Here is a 14,870-nt window from a genome sequence, read left to right as displayed (position 1 = left end):
CACTAACCCAGTGGTCATTCAGAAGCATATTGTTTAACTTACATATGTTTATATAGTTTCCAAGGTTCCTCTTACTAATTTCTAGCTTTATTCCATTTGGTCAGAAAAGGTATTTGATATTATTTCAATTAAAAAAATGTTTTTGTGTGGCCTAACATATGGTTTATATTGTATTGTCTGTGTACTTACTATTCCCAAGTGAGTGGTGATTTCTTGTTGTTCATCAGTGTCCTTTTCTGCCAGACTGAAAAACTCCCTTTAGCATTTCTTATAACACAAGTCTGGTGTTTACAGTATTTCCCAGCTTTGATTGTCTGAGAAAGTGTTAATTTTTTCCTCATGTTTGAAAGACAACTTTGCTGGACATAATATTCTAGATTGAAAAAAAAATTTTTTTTTCATTCACCACTTTGAAATGTCATCCCACTCTCTCCTGGCCTGTAAGGTTTCCACTGAGATGTCTGCTGTCAGACATATAGGAGCTCCTTTATATGTTGTTTGCTTCTTTTGCTTGCTGATTTTAGAATCCTTTCTTTCATCCTTGAGCTTTGAGATTTTGATTAACATAAGCCTTTTACTCTTACTTGGATTTAGTCTTCTTGGTGTTCTATGACCTTCTTATACCTCAATATTCATATCTTTCACCACAATTGGAAAGTTCTCTATTGTTATTTCTTTCAATAAAATTTCCACTATGGTTTCTCTGTCTCTACATCCTTTTTATGGCCAATAACTCTTATATTTGCCCTTTTGAAGTGGCTTTCTAGATCTTGTTGGCATTCTTTATTTTTTCAATTCATATTTTCTTTTTTCTCCTCTGACTGTATTTTCATATAGACTGTCTTCAAGCTCATTAATTCTTTCCTCTGCTTGATCAATTCTGCTGTTGATAGGTACTGATGTATTTTCAGAATGTCAATTAAATATTTCATTTTTAGTTTTTCTGTTTGACTTTTTTATTATTTTAATCTTTAAAAAATTTCTCTGAAAGAAATTTGAATTCCTTCTCTCTGTTATCTTGAAGTTCATAGAGCTTCTTCAAGACAGCTATTTTAAATTCTTACTCTGTAAGTTCACATACATCTGCCACTGCAAGATTGGTAACTGGGGCCTTATTTAACTTGTTTGACGAGGTTGTGTTTTTGATGCTTATGGATTTTTGTTAATGTCTGAGCAGTAAAGAGTTAGGTGTTTATTTCAATGTTCACAGTATGGGTTTGTTTGAACCCATCCTTCTTGAGAAGGCTTTCATCATATTCAAAGGAATTGGGTGTTATGATGTAAGCCTGTGGTCAATGCAGCCATATAAACACTGGGAAGTGCCCTAAGGATAGAAACACTGTCTTGCTGATTCCTAGAGGCATCACCTTGGTAGGCTTGGGTAAGATAAAGGAAAATTCTTTGGGTTATCAGGTGACATCTCGTGCTCTATTTCTTCTCTTTCCCCCAATCTTAAGGAGTCTCTCCAGGGATACCTGGAGTTGGGGGATAAGTGATATGACCACTTTCATGGCAGCCATAGCTGGGACTGTGCTGGGTGACACCTGAAGCTAGCACAGTTCTGGGTCTCACCCAAGGCCCATGGTGAATACTGCCTCGTTACTATTAAAGTTTATTCAAGGGCCAAAAGCTCTTTTGTCAGCACGTGGTGAGTCCTGACAGCACTGGGTTCTCCCTCAAAGGCAATGAATTCCTTTCTGCCCCAGGGTAAGTCTAGAAACACCATTCATAAGCTAAGGCCCAGAACTGGGGGCTTCAGGAGTTTGCTTGGTGCTTTATTTTACTGTGGCTGAGTTGTTATTGAAGTTGCAAGACAAAGTCCTCTGTACTTTTCTCTCTCATTCCCCAAGGAGTATCTCCCTAAGCTACACTGCCTACAGCTGAGGGAGAAGTGATACAGGCATTTCCTGTGCACCACAGCTGGTATTGCACTGAACTGCATGCACTTGAATTCCACAGCCTCTGAGACCACTGAAGCTCCAGAGCTTGCCCAAAGACTGTAGTCCTTGTGGCCTGACAGCCTCTCAAATTTATTCTAGGTCCCAGGCCACTTTAGTCAGCTGGTAGTGGAACCAACAGGGGCTCAAATTCCTAATCTTGGTGCTGAGAATTCTCCTGTCACCCAGGGTTAGTCTAAATTCTCCCTCTGCAGACACTGGCAGAAATCTGTCCTGTATTGTATTCCACTGTGACAAGGCAGCACTGAGTTCCCATGCACAGTACTACATTCACTTCATTCTCTCTCCTCTAAGCAGAGATACTCTCTCCAAGCACAGTACTCTCTCCAAGCAGCGATACTGTCTTCAAGCAAAGATACTCTCTTCAAGCAGCAATGATGGGAGTTGGAGGATAATGGTGTAGGCAATGCAAGACTTTCTTTTCCACACTCTTGAATGCCTTTTTCCTTGACATTATGTTAAACCAAATACTATGATTGCTAATTTGATTTTTTGGTTCTTATGAAGTGCTTTCTTGCATGGATAATTGTGCAATTTGTTGGCCCTGTGGGGGAACAATCACTGAAGCGTTCTATTCGGACATCTTGCTCTGTCTCCTAATTCTCAAAAATGACTTTTTAAAAATCACTATATCTAAGTGAGAGACTTTCAAAAAGTAATTTTCTTTCAGGAGAAAAACATCTTGCTAAGTAATTCATTAAATACTCTAAATAGAGATTCTTTCAGTTTCTACAGATCGAATTATTTCACCTATGAGTTTAGGTGATACGACAAAAAGATTAACAGTGTAATTGAAACTTAATTGAATGCTAATAAACATGTGACCTGTGGTTATTATGATTTCTAATTGTTTTCTCTTGATGATACTTACATAAAACAACAAGCAAAAAGGTAATACACATGGCATTTATTCATACTATAGAGTTATGTAACTTGTAAATATTTTAAACTATGTATTGGTAGTTTAGAATACTTGAATAGTTTTGCACTCTATGTTGTAAATACAAAAACAGTAATTATTCAGTTATGTCAAACATGGATTTATTGTCTTTCAGCCTGTATTTTTATGTGTTCTTATGCACAATGGGACTATTCTGACTGACAGCATTTATCATTAGCAATTTTACAACTGGGCTTGTGTCAGGACCTGCCTGATTCTTTAGACTATGAACTCTTCCTCCCACTCCTGTGTTTATCTGTTCTACATTAAGAACGTATTTATTGAATTATTATTCTAAACCAAACACTAATGTAGGGGGAGGGAGAAACAGAAGTGAATAAAGCAATAAATATCTCTACCTATACCATGTATAATATCACTTGCTAGCCAACACTACACTCAAGGCCCTAAAATTATAAATAGTATTAACCAGAGAAACTTAAAAATTCTTAGTTAGACCCACTTTCTGACCCTTTCTTCTTGTCTAAGTCTACACTTATGCAACAATTCCACTAGCTGAGCCCTTGCCTTTTATCCCTGAGATCAAACTCCTGACAGATGATAGCCAATTTGTCGTAACTAGAGCACATTAGTGGCCTCTGCTTTTTATCCTGCTTAGGGCAAACTGCTTACTACCCTAGCTGCTCCAGTACTGAAGTTGTTGTTTGTGGGAATGGGAATACTTTCTATATAATCAAACAGTAGGATCAAACTACCAGCACATGCATACTGCCAACATGTTTGGCAACAATGGTTTGCCTATTCCTTGATAGATCTGTAGATTTTATCTGCCACTGTATTAACTATAGTAATCTCCAAAGTGAAGCAGAGTCACAGTGTCCTGGCTACCAATGTCTGAGTCTGGTGAGATGGAACATATGCACATGCAACAAGTTATATGAAATGAATTTATTATGTACAAATAGGCAACAACGGACCAGAAAAGCCTAAGGTTTGTGAGCTGGTCCCTAAGTCTCAAGAAAACTGCCTGGGGAGGATAGAGTCTTAACTGCTTGTGTCCCACTTGCATAGGACCCCAAAATGCAGCCCACCATGGGTTATATAGTTCAGGGAAGCTGGACTCACTGAACTAAAGCTTGGGAGCTCCACTTGATCTCACAGGAGAGAAGAACAAAGCCCAGGCTTTTTCAAGCAGTTTCTACCTGTCTCAGGATCTTGCATTCCCAATATATTCTGCAGTTATTCTTGAAAACTACAAGCAAGAAAGCGGGGGTGAACTGAGTAAGTACAAGCCCACCCAGAGAATTGTGCTGCACCCTATAAGAGCAACTGTTACTTTATTATTTTGCCAAGTCCGGTAAATGCCTATGAGTCTTCATATCTTACCACCTACGGCAGTGCTCCAACTTAACAATCAATACCAGTTCCCGAGTATTATCCTTCTCATTTAGCTCCTTTTGCAGCAAATTAAGTCATTCATGCCTACATCCCAATCTATAACATCTTAGCATGGACTGTGGTAGCCTTTGACCAAGACATTGTGTTAGGCAAAGTAAATGCTGCAATAGCAAACTTGGACAGTTAAGCACAACTTTCTAATTTGTAGGCAAAGTTGCAAAGCTATGAGTTCAGAAATTAGAACTAAAATTGTAGATCAGTTGAATAAAGGTAGAATAGAGGAGATGTAATTAACATTGGTCAAGTTTTATAAAGAGTTTCAAATTTTAAGACATTTTCTTCTAGGCAGAGTGAAGGGTTATTGTGGGGCCTGTCAGGTAAGCATAACCACCACAGAGGTCCAGCAGCAGCTATTACCGAGGTAGCATCTGCAGAGGAAGTTCATTTGGGCCTGAAATACAACTAATGTGGGTATGAGAATTTAGCCTTGAATTACTGAAATAGAAGGTAGAAGAAACCTAGGCACATGACATAATCAGCACCGAACTGATAACTTATTAGCACCTGTCTGGCAGGCAGGTGCCTTTTTTTTTTTCCTTTTTTTGAGATGGAGTCTCACTCTGTCACCGAGGCTGGAGTTCTGTGGCACAATTTCGGCTCACTGCAACCTCTGCCTCCCGGGTTCAAGTGATTCTCCTTCCTCAGCCTCCAGAGTAGCAGTAGCTGGGACTACAGGCACCTGCTACCACGTTTGGCTAACTTTCATATTTTTAGTAGAGACGGGGTTTCGCCGTATTGGCCAGGCTGGTCTCAAACTCCTGAGCTCAGGCAATCCACCCACCTCGGCCTCCCAACGTGCTGGCATTACAGGCGTGAGCCACTGTGCCCGGCCTGGCAGGCTTCTTAGGTATAGAGTATGCCTGCGCCAATAAACACAGGGCAAATGATACCAAGCTTGGGAGGATGTAGATACTCAGATATATAATTACAAGCAAAATGTCATTTTTATGGGTTGAAATTTTTAGAAAATCAGAGATTATCAAATCCCACAATAACAAAAAATATTTCAAATGGAAATGCTGGTAAAAATAAAATTTGAACCACATTAAATAAATAATATCTATGTAAAGTCTTATATTTTTTAAATCAATTTTTACACTTTCTAAGGAGTTTCATATTTCTTTGTGAACCCGATTGTTTCTGTTAATATTTACACCTACCTGTTGAGACAATACTAATGCTCTTAAAATCACCCCTTTGTCTCAGCTACGTCCTAGTAAATGAAAATGTGATGTGTCACTCATTAGCTTTACATCATCCATATCTTCCAGGAGCATGCCTTACCTTTGAGATAACCATGCCATAGAAACACACAGAAACTAAGCAAGATGACAGTGAGGTATCCAAAAATAAATTAACTACATCAGAACTTACATAATTTGGTGTTATCATTCTAAAAGGCAGAGCCAGCAAGCTCAATTTCATAATATGTGACACATTTCAAAACAATTCTTCTGTAATTTCTCAGACCAGCAGGGATTTCTTAGTTTTCAGACAAATTCATTCCACATTTGCAAAATGCATTTTATCTCATATGGCAAATGCATCAAATTTTCTTTATATATATTTTTTATTTCTTTGGGTACATAGTAGGTATACATATATGGGATACATGAGATTTTTTGATACATGCATGGAATGCATAATAATCACATCAGGATAAATGCAGTGTCCATTACCTCAAGCATTTATCATTTATTTGTATTACAAACATTCCAAGTATATTCTTTTATTTAAAAATAAACAAATTGTTGTTGACTGTATCCTGTTGTGCTCTCAAAATACTAGATTTTATTCATTCTGTCTAACTATATTTTTGTGTCCATTAAACCAATCCCACTTCCACCTCCCCCCACTCCACTACCCTTCCCATCGTCTGGTAACCATCATTTTACTTTCTATCTCCAGGTGTTGAATGATTTTAAGTTTTATCTCCAACAAATTAGTGAGAAAATGTGAAGTGTGTCTTTCTGTGCTGGGCTTATTTCACATAATAAAATGTCCTCCAGTTCAACCCATGTTGTTTCAAATGACAGAATTTCATCATGTTTTATGACTGAATAGTACCCCATTGTGTATATGTACCCCATTTTCCTTATCCATTCATATGTTGATGGACATTGAGATTGCTTCTGAATCTTGGCTATTGTGAATAGTGCTGCAATAAAAATAGGAGTGCAGATAACTGCTCAATATACTGATTTCTTTTCTTTTGCATATGTACCTAACAAACAGTAGGACTGCTAGAACATATGGTAGCTTCATTTTTAGGTTGTTGAGGAACCTCTATACTGTTCTCCATAGTAGTTGTACTAATTTACATTCCCACCAACAGTGTATGAGGATTACCTTTTCTTCACATCCTCACCAGCATTTGTTATCACCTGTTATTTGCATAAGAGCCATTTTAACAGGAGTTTATGATATCTCATTGTAGTTTTGATTTGCATTTCTCTGATGATCAGTAATGTTGGGCATCTTTTCATATTCCTGTTTTCCATTTGTATGTCTTCTTTTGAGAAATGTTTATTCAACTCTTTTGCCCATTTTTAATTCAGATTATTAGATTTTTTTCCTTATTGAGGTGTGTGAGCTCCTTATATATTCTGGTTATTAATACCTTGTAAGGTGGATAGTTAAAAAAAGTTTTCTCTCATTTTATGTGCTGTCTCATCACCATGTTGATTCTTTTGCATACAGAAGCTTTGTGTGACCATTTTTGCTTTAGTTGCCAGCATTTTTGGTATAGCCCTTGAGAAATCTGCAGACAAATGTCCTGGAGAACTTCCCCATTTTTTTAGTAGTTTCAAAGTTTAGGTTTTAGATTTAAGTCTTTAATCAGTTTGATTTGATTTTTTAATATGGTGAGAGATAAGAGTCTAGTTTCATTTTCTGAATATGGATATCCTATTTCTCCAGCATCATTTATCGAAAAGACTGTCCTTTCCCCAATGTATGTTCTTGGCACCTCATTTGAAAATTAGTTTACTGCAAATATATGGATTTACATCTGGATCCTGTATTCTGTTCCACTGGCCTGTGTGTATGTTTTTATGCCAGTACTATGCTGTTTTGGTAACTATAGCTGTAGTATAATTTGAAAATAGGTAATATGATTCTTCTAGTTAGGTTCACTTTGCTGAGAATAGCTTTGGCTATTCTGGATCCTTTGTGGTTTCATATATATTGTATGATTGTTTTTTATATTTCTATTGCTGTGAAGAATGTCACTGGTATTTTGATAGGGATTGGATTCCATTTGCAGTTTGCTTTGGATAGTATGGACATCTTAACATTATTGATTATCATGAACATGGAATATTTCTTCATTTTTTGTGTCTTCTTCAATTTCTTGCTCAATGTTTTATAGTTTTCATCATAGAGATCTACTTTTTTGGTTAAGTTATTCTTAGATATTTTATTTTATTTATTTTATTGGTTGCTTTTGCAAATGACATTATTTTTGTGATTTCTTTTTCAGATTGTTTGCTCTTGGCATATAAAAATGGTACTGATTTTTGTATGTTGATTTTCTATCCTGCAGCTTATTGAATTTGTTTATCTGTTTTAGTAGCTTTTTGGTGGAGTCTTTAGGTTAAAAACATAAAATTTGTAGTGGATACTCAAACTAGAGACAAGGAGTTTCGATGTTTAGACATAAATTGTGGAAAAGTCTTTTAAAGAAGGGAGATTTACAGGTTTGCTTCTTTACTTTCGTCTCCTCCCTCCTTCTCTTGGCTCCTCCTTCCCTTTTTTTTTCTCTTTAAAATCATTTTTTTCTTCCTTTCTGTTTTGAATTTAGATACATGTAAGAGAGTTTATTATACCCCACAGTACATGGCATATCAACAGTTTTGCAAGGTCTTTCCTTTATTTAAATTAATTTTTTTACTATCATTTCTATTTCTCATTTACAATCTCTACCACCTTCCCTTATGGTTAAATTGTGTGTGTGTGCGTGTGTGTACACAGGCACGCACATGCTCGTGTCTGTGCACCTACATCGAGGTAAGCCAAAGAATGTTTTTGTTTCTGTGGTCATACCTGCTTATTTCTGTTAAATAGCATTGTGTTGTGAGTCTTATACTCTTTGTTAATATAACATTTAAACAAAAATGATTTCAGCTGCATATTAGCACATATTTTCCTGTTTCAAAATGTTCCATATTTTTATGCAGCCCTCCTCCATGTTTTACTCTCCATTTCCCGTAAGTAGACATATAAGTTGCCTTTATCTAAATGCTAGCAAAAATGTTGCCTCCATGAATGTTTCTGTACATGAGTCTAATGAAACTGGGCAAGCATTTCTGGGGTATAAGGATTTTAACTGCAGATCACAATATATACTTATATTCAATTTTATTTTATATTTCCATATTTATTTCCATAATGACTTTTCTGATTAAACTATTTCCAACATTATACACATGTTTCAAAGTATCTACATATTCACTAAATCATTTATACAATCAAACTTCATGTTTTGCTAACCATACAAGTATAAAATGGTTATTATTTACATTTATGTTTGTATGATTACCAATGAAATTGTCAGACATTCATGTGCTCCATGTATGAGCTGCCTCTTTATATACTTTGTCCATTTTTTCCCCATTGGATTTTGTATTTCATCTCATTGATTTGAGGATAGATATTTCTATCAATTATTTAATCTCATATTATTTTAAACTGTTTTAAATATAAATAACAAGTGATAGATGTTATCACAATCTATTACTTGTCAACTTTTTTGTTGGTATCCTGTGTTAAGCTGAACTCCTTGATCTTAATGTAGTAAAATAATAAGTATTTTTAATCCAAATTTTCCTTTTTTGAGATCTTGTTTTAAGAAAATCTTTTTTTGTTCTAATTCAACAAATGTTTATTAAACACTTACTGTGTGTCAAGTATTATCCTAGGCATTCTTTTTTTCCAAAATAAATAAACCTGTTATAGTTATCCATGACTCTGAGAGAGTGAGCTATACTAAGAATTACCTCTAGGGTGAACAGTAACGTTCTATTATTTGAAAATTCCTCTGGCAACATATGATTTCAGAATGATAACCTCCTTCCTGTAGTGCTTTCTTCCATCCTAGATATGCATTGTAGATGATCAGGTGGTCTGAATCCACCGTGGCCAAAGCTGATTTTGCAAGATCTGCATCATCTTTTCGACCAATTGGTGTGGTAAAGGGAGACTTCTCTGTTATAACTGCAGCTAGTGTTGCCACTGGGTCAAGGCAGCCAAATACTGTACCAAAAATAAGCATCTTGCCAGTCTTCACATACACAGGTAAAGCTGCAAGGTGTTGGCCCAACGGAGTCAGCTGAGGCTCATTTAGCTTACAAGCTCCAGTTTTTTGGAGGAAATTCATTGAACGGCTGATCACTGGGAGCTGAGGCAGATCTAAGGCTTTGAAAGGGAAATCTTCAGAAGAATCATAATTACACTTCATAATATGAAGGCATAATTTCTCTAAAGGTACTTGGAAGATTTCAAGAACAGAATAATCCATAAAGCCTTCAAATTTTTCTCTTGTGTACCCCCAGAAGCAGAAGCCATCTCTGACCTGCCCAGCTCTCCCCTGGCACTGCAAAGCACTGGCTTTACTGACAAATGTCTCAACCAAAGAACTCATCTATGTGGTTTCATGGCTCTTATTTTCCTCTGTTTTTCCAGTATCAATTACAAACTCAATATCTGGAATAGCACTACCCGTCTCTGCAAAATTTGTTGCTAAAACAATCTTTCTGACTTCTGCAGGAGGAAGTGTGAGTGCTACAGCTTGACCTTGGGTTGAAAGAATAGAATGCAGAGCTATCCATTTATATCGTTCAGAATAAAACCTTCTATCATTTGATAGGAGATCATACAACTGCTGAATATGAGCAAGGCCTGGTAAAAAGATTAATAGTGCTCCTTCAATATTTCTGAATTGGGAACTTTTATCTAAATATGCAAGAAGTTCTAAAATGAAATCCAGGTTGATTTTATGAGGATTCAAGTGTAGAGAATAGCATGCTGAGTGAAGTTGCTGTACTTTTGGTAGAATAGATTTAAATCAGCATTTGCTCTAGTCTGAACTGAAATATATTCTTGACTTTTTTTTGATCCCCCTGCTTTGCTTGTAACATTAATGGTTATTTCTTCTTCCTTCTCCAGAAATTTCTGACAATATCCTGACTCTTTTTCCTATACAAAGTCTGTTTCTTCTATTATATCTTCATGTTGAAAAGCCTCAGCGGGATAACTTCTTCCTGAAATCCTGAGAGTGGGGTGGTGTGTGAAATACGTGGAAAATTTTTCACTGTCCACAGCGGCACTCATAGAATCAAGTAGAGATCAGAATGTTTTTTGTAAAACTTCCTTTAAGATAGTTAGTAGGAAGTCTGACTGGACACTTCTTTTATGAACCTCATCTACAATAACGTGAGACACATTAGTAAAAAGACCATCTTCTTGAAATTTCCTTGGCAAAACCCCTGTTGCACAGTAGAGTAAACTGGTAGATTCACAAGCTTGAGATAATATCCGGATCTGATATCCACACAAAGAATTCCTTCCTCCAGTTCCATTTTCACAGCCCAATTCATCACACACTCTGGTGGCTAAACTCACTGCTGAGATCCTTTGAGGTTGGGTACAGGCAATGTTACATTTACTTGCTCCCCACTCATTTAGAAGCAAATCTTCCAACAGAAAATGTGGTACCTGAGTACTTTCATCACTCCTTGTTTTACCTGCCACAACCACTCCCCAGTGCCTTTAAGAGTTTCTACACTTGCATCCCGATGTTTAAATACAGGAAACTGTTGTCTTTCCTTTAGAAGTCTCTAATACTTAGGTGTGCTTTGCAACTGTCTAAGGAGGTTTCTAACATGTTCCAGATCTTCCGCGTTTGCTGATACCAAGGACAGTGCAGAAAAATCCTCATCAGAAACTAAATTTTCCCAAAATTCCTCAGGATCATTAGAGATTTCTCTCTTATTTTCAGAATGTTGTTGTTGCTGCTGTTTCAATGTATTCAAAAGTTGGGCAATAAAAAGATCACATGGTTTATTGGTTTTCATTTTATTTAATTCTTCTCTTTTCTTTTCCTCATCACTGTACTCCAGCCAAACATCTTGGGAAGTAGGATGAAGTCACTGATGAACTGACTGCCCTTTAACTAAATGATAAAGAACTAAAGTGCCTCCCAGGTGCTGAGCTTGCATGCCATCCTTTGTTAAGATTGTAGGCATCCTACCAGGACAGCATCTTCAGACTTGATTACCCTAACCCTACATTTCCAGTATCTACCTACTGGAACTTTTTCAAAGGAAGGATTTGGACTTTTGGGAAGAGTCTTCCTGAACCAGTCAATCAGAAATTGTTTGGGAGATTTTCCAGTTCAACCTTGAGCAGTAAAGTCAAAATTTCTTACATCATGAGGTTCTTTTTATCTTTCTCTTCTTCAGTAGCAGCTGCAGATTTTTCAAATAACTTAAAAGTTCAACACACTTTTTCCTTCTATGGCCACAGGAGGCTTTTTTCTTTCATTTTGTTGATGTGAAATCTTTATGGCTGGATTAAATACTGGATCATCTTCTAAAGTTTCCATTTCTCTTTGAAATTTCCTTATTTTTTCCTGAGCCTCCTTCTGGTCTTGCTTGTTGTTGTTGTTTTTTTTTTTTTCTTTTTTTCCAGTTTAAAGGTAGCTTCTGGCTCCTTTGCATCCAGCAGTTTTGCTGCAAGATGTAAATAACTTTCACTGGGGTCAATTTTTTTTTCCTATTCTTCTAAACTTTTAGAATTCTCATTCTTTTCTTCTTCATTTGTTGTTCAGTGTACTGTGAAATCCACTCTTTCATATTTGCTTCCATATTTCCTTCTTCCTTTTTTGGCTTCATCTTAGGGTCTTATTCTTTTGTTTGTTTGTTTGGTTTTAGGTTGCAATGGAGGTGAAATAGTGCCTTGTATAGGAGACTGCAATTTCAGCCTACTTTTAGGTTGTTGTCCTTCAAATTCTTAACTGAATCTTTCAGTGCATCATTTGCAAGGTTTAAACAGAGCCAATCCAAGGCAGAATAAAGGTCACCTCCCTGTAAGAGAGCATTGGTCGTGACATCTTCAATGTCTTAGTCTTGAATAAAAATGCTTGTAAAGTCGTGTAAAAATCCTGCAATTTTTTGGCATTAAGTCTTCCAGAAATCATTCCCTTGTCATTGTTTTGCTTTTCATTGCTCACTCCCATAATTCCTTGCTCTAATTTGTTATTAATTACCACTTTCCAAATAGATTTACCCAGACTTGCAGGACAACCAGAATCATTTGTAGAATGAAAACTATAAATTTTGGGGCCTTGCTTGACTCGGGGCTCCCTGGTGCTTGCAGTGGTGCCGAGAGGGAGGCCTGGACACTGGCTTTTTGTTTTGGGCCTCCTGGGCAGTTCCAGCCCCAGTGGTTGATTTGGCTCTGAAAGCAGACACGGCGGCCCGGAACACCGGACCACCGTGGTCACCAGAGCCTTGTGTTTGTTTCTTGTCCTTGCCGCCAGTGTTGCAGCTGTGGCAGAAGATCATTCGAGGTCCAGGCCCTGGTGCTGCCACCAAGAGCCCTTCACATTCCCTGGCTCCTGTGGCACCACCCTGCGCCCTCGATTCCAGGAAAAGCTTTCCTGCAAGAAGGTAACAAACATATTTTCTTGTCTTTTCTTCTTTATGTTTTTTACTTGCCATATATGAGTCTGCTTTGTGTATCTTGCAAATTAGCTATTCTGCTTCACTTTTCTCCATGTCATGGATCTGTTTTTACAGCAGGTACGCACTAAGCAATGTTTCCCCACTGGTGTCTCGTTTCATCTATATGATATCCACATGGATCTATTTCTGAACCCTCTGTTCTGTTCCATTTCTTTGTTTGGGGCTAGAGCATCATAGTTTGATAACTATTGTTTAGTTGCATTTCTTAAAATCTGGCAGGATGAGTCCGCTCCTCTTTTAAACAAAATTGATTTAGATATTTTGACGTTTAATCTTTCATAAAATTTTTACTCCTTGAACCATCTTGCTGAAATTTATCTTGACATTGCAGTGGTTTTATAAATAATCTGGGTGAAATTATGTTTTTAAAGAAGACAAATTTTGTCTTTAAACATTCTTCTTTTATCTACTTTGGTTTAGATTTTTATTCTTTTGCATTTTGGTAGGATTTTTTCCTGCATACGTTATAGTTTTTTGTTTGTTTTTTGCTTTGACTTAAGGCTTTTCTATTTTTTTTTTTTTTGGAGTGGGGCTCACATTATCTTGTAATTTTTTTATTCTGACACATACCCTAAATAGAAAAGGTATGCATCCTGTATCTGTACAACTTAGAATAACATAAACATCCAATAACTCACCTCAAGCGTAAGAAACAGAACAATACTCTCCATGACTGGATCTCCCCACTACCCACATACCCTATGGAGGAAACCTACTCTCTCTATTATTGGGTTATTCATGTTCTTCCTTTTCTTTATGGTTTAATCATAAAGCTATTATCATATAATACTTAATTTGTTTCACATTGAATTTTATACATTAAAACATGTTTTGTATATTTTTCTGAGATATTTTTCTTTTGCTCAAAGTGAGAATGAGCTACGTTAATGTATATAAGTGTAGTTCATTCTTTGATACCATTATAGAATGTTCAATTGTCTGAATATACTCTGAGTTATTCATAGTTTCTGTTGTTGATTGACATAATGAATTGTTGTCAATACTTTATAATGATGACTGATGCTGCTATAAGCTTCCCTATACATGTCTCTTGGTACACATGTGCAGACTTCTGTTGTGCAGCGGCTCTCACAGTGTGAACTCTGGACCAGTAACATCAATACCACTTGGAAACTTGCTAATAATGCAAGTTATCCAGCCCCACCCCAATCCTACTGAGTCAGAAATTCGAGGGGTAAGACCCAGCAATCTGTGGCTGCTATATTTTTAAATTGGTAAATGCATTTATGAAGAAACATTATTGATTTTGTAAGTTGATATTGTACTTGACCATCTTCCTGAACTCTCTTATTATTTGAATATTGCATATGAGTTTTTCATCTTAGTTTTCTGACAGAAGCACTACAGCAATTCTAAATTCCTGCACTAACTTGACCTTCTGGAGTACTGAATCTAATTTTTAATGAAGGCAATGAAACATAATTGGGAGTTTATATGAACAACACAAACTGAGCAAATGCTAGCATTCTCCTATGTCTTCCAATCCTTTCCTAATTTTCTGTTATATTTAATGTATGCTTAATTCTCTGTGCTACAAAATGGAACCCCTACGACATGGAAAACATAAATAAAAAATCATAATGTCACTTTGCCAGGCTTGGAGTTTTCCACAGCTCTGTGTCTCCTACCTATTATTTAACCTCTACCCTGTTTAGCATTTATTCAATGGACAGTTCCTCAGCCCAGTCTCTGTTTAGTTAACTTGTTAGCTCCAAGAAAATGACAATCTTTAATCATGATTTACAACCTACATTTTCTTTGATTATGATTAAAAATATGAACATTTTT

General features: G+C 36.5%; 1 pseudogene; it reads right to left on the bottom strand.

Moving 5' to 3' along the window:
• Positions 1–9,316: 9,316 nt before the first annotated feature.
• Positions 9,317–13,037, bottom strand: LOC129036675 (ATP-dependent RNA helicase DHX29-like; annotated as a pseudogene).
• Between the last annotated feature and the right edge of the window lie 1,833 nt (positions 13,038–14,870).

This window comes from Pongo pygmaeus, chromosome 1 (assembly GCF_028885625.2).
Source record: "Pongo pygmaeus isolate AG05252 chromosome 1, NHGRI_mPonPyg2-v2.0_pri, whole genome shotgun sequence".
In the NCBI taxonomy this organism is placed as follows: domain Eukaryota; kingdom Metazoa; phylum Chordata; class Mammalia; order Primates; family Hominidae; genus Pongo; species Pongo pygmaeus.
The sequence above is the reverse complement of the archived record's forward strand: the minus strand, read 5'-3'. Positions and strand labels throughout refer to the sequence as shown.